Source organism: Styela clava, chromosome 2, assembly GCF_964204865.1.
Source record: "Styela clava chromosome 2, kaStyClav1.hap1.2, whole genome shotgun sequence".
Lineage (NCBI taxonomy): Eukaryota > Metazoa > Chordata > Ascidiacea > Stolidobranchia > Styelidae > Styela > Styela clava.
Window position 1 is genome coordinate 28,583,098 of NC_135251.1, and position 2,500 is coordinate 28,585,597.

At 53.2% G+C, this 2,500-nt stretch overlaps 1 non-coding gene across 1 annotated transcript in view; it reads left to right on the plus strand.

The window, feature by feature from the left end:
* The first annotated feature begins 987 nt into the window (after positions 1 to 987).
* The window catches only part of LOC144420293 (small subunit ribosomal RNA), a 1,810-nt gene continuing 297 nt past the window's right edge, over positions 988 to 2,500 (plus strand). Inside the window, exon 1 of the ribosomal RNA XR_013474646.1 lies at positions 988 to 2,500. This exon is cut by the window's right edge and continues 297 nt beyond it. This is a non-coding gene — a ribosomal RNA (small subunit ribosomal RNA).

The window sequence follows — 2,500 nt, forward strand, 5'->3', positions numbered from 1 at the left end:
CGCCGGCATCGGCGTCGAAAGAAACCGAGCCGAAAAAAGTTAAAGTACAAACGTGCAAGCATACTAACCTAACCCTAGGTGAGGCATGTCAGAGCGAAAGACAGTAATTTCGAATGAGCCAAGAAAGAGCGGTGCGGGGCCGGTCGGAGCGCACCCTTTTCTCGGTGGCTGGCGGGCGAGAGAGTGCTGCGTCGCCGGCATCGGCGTCGAAAGAAGCCGAGCCGAAAAAAGTTAAAGTACAAACGTGCAAGCATACTAACCTAACCCTAGGTAAGGCATGTCAGAGCGAAAGACAGTAATTTCGAATGAGCCAAGAAAGAGCGGTGCGGGGCCGGTCGGAGCGCACCCTTTTCTCGGTGGCTGGCGGGCGAGAGAGTGCTGCGTCGCCGGCATCGGCGTCGAAAGAAGCCGAGCCGAAAAAAGTTAAAGTACAAACGTGCAAGCATACTAACCTAACCCTAGGTAAGGCATGTCAGAGCGAAAGACAGTAATTTCGAATGAGCCAAGAAAGAGCGGTGCGGGGACGGTCGGAGCGCACCCTTTTCTCGGTGGCTGGCGGGCGAGAGAGTGCTGCGTCGCCGGCATCGGCGTCGAAAGAAACCGAGCCAAAAAAAGTTAAAGTACAAACGCGATGCTAATGAGCGAGCCGTTGTCTCGACTAATATGTAGGGGGCGTTCGATCGAGCGTCTGGCTTGAGCGCTTTTCGGCCTAGCAGAACGGTCGCATTGTTATGCCCGGATTTTAGGCACCGCTGCAGGCGGCCGGCAGAGCTCTTGTTTGTGCGAAACTGAATGGATCGAGCCCGAGAGAGGGCGAGCAAAGAAAAAACGCAAATCGCTCCGCCTGGCACTGCCGGCGAGAGCGTGGACGTCGCGGCCAGCGACTGTCGAAGCTGAGTACGGCCGCAGGCGATCGCCTCGGTCTTAAACGAATGCGACGAGCACGCGCCGGGCGGCCCAGCAAGGGCCGAGCGCAGCTGTCGCAGCTATCTGGTTGATCCTGCCAGTAGTGATATGCTTGTCTCAAAGATTAAGCCATGCAGGTGCAAGTACGAGTTCTCGTAAAGCGAAACTGCGAATGGCTCATTAAATCAGTCTTGGTTTATTTGGTCTCGTAAGCGAAGTGGATAACTGTGGTAAAACTAGAGCTAATACATGCATTAAGCGCCGACTTCGGGAGGCGCGCTTTTATCAGATCAAAACCGACCGGGTTCGTCCTGTGACGTTTGATGACTCTGGATAACCACGCGGATCGTACGGTCTCTGCACCGACGACGTATCATTCAAGTGTCTGCCCTATCAACTGTCGAAGGTACGCTACGTGCCTACCTTTGTGATAACGGGTAACGGGGAATCAGGGTTCGATTCCGGAGAGGGAGCCTGAGAAACGGCTACCACATCCAAGGAAGGCAGCAGGCGCGCAAATTACCCATTCCCGACACGGGGAGGTAGTGACGAAAAATAACAATACAGGACTCTAACGAGGCCCTGTAATTGGAATGAGTACATCCTAAAACTCTTAACGAGTATCCATTGGAGGGCAAGTCTGGTGCCAGCAGCCGCGGTAATTCCAGCTCCAACAGTGTATGCTAAAGTTGTTGCGGTTGAAAAGCTCGTAGTTGGATTTTGGGCGAGCGCCGCCGGTCCGTCGCAAGGCGTGTCACTGGTTGCGTTCGCCTCACCTTCGGTTCTCCGTCGGTGCTCTTGACTGAGTGCCGGCGGTGGCCGATAAGTTTACTTTGAAAAAATTAGAGTGTTCAAAGCAGGCTGTTCGCCTGCATAGTGTTGCATGGAATAATGGAATAGGACCTCGGTTCTATTTTGTTGGTTTTTGGAGCACGAGGTAATGATTAAGAGGGACAGACGGGGGCGTCCGTACTCTGCCGTTAGAGGTGAAATTCTTGGATCGGCGGAAGACGAACTACTGCGAAAGCATTCGCCAAGAATGTTTTCTTTAATCAAGAGCGAAAGTCAGAGGTTCGAAGACGATCAGATACCGTCCTAGTTCTGACTATAAACGATGCCAACTAGCGATCGGGAGGCGTTACCATGACGACCTTTCCGGCAGCTTCCGGGAAACCAAAGTCTTTGGGTTCCGGGGGAAGTATGGTTGCAAAGCTGAAACTTAAAGGAATTGACGGAAGGGCACCACCAGGAGTGGAGCCTGCGGCTTAATTTGACTCAACACGGGGAAACTCACCCGGCCCGGACACAGGTAGGATTGACAGATTGAGAGCTCTTTCTTGATTCTGTGGGTGGTGGTGCATGGCCGTTCTTAGTTGGTGGAGCGATTTGTCTGGTTAATTCCGATAACGAACGAGACTCTGGCATGCTAAATAGTTACGCGACCTTCTCGGTCGGCGTCTAACTTCTTAGAGGGACTAGTGGCGTTTAGCCACACGAGATTGAGCAATAACAGGTCTGTGATGCCCTTAGATGTCCGGGGCCGCACGCGCGCTACACTGAGTGAAGCAGCGAGTGTCTAACTTAGGCCGAAAGG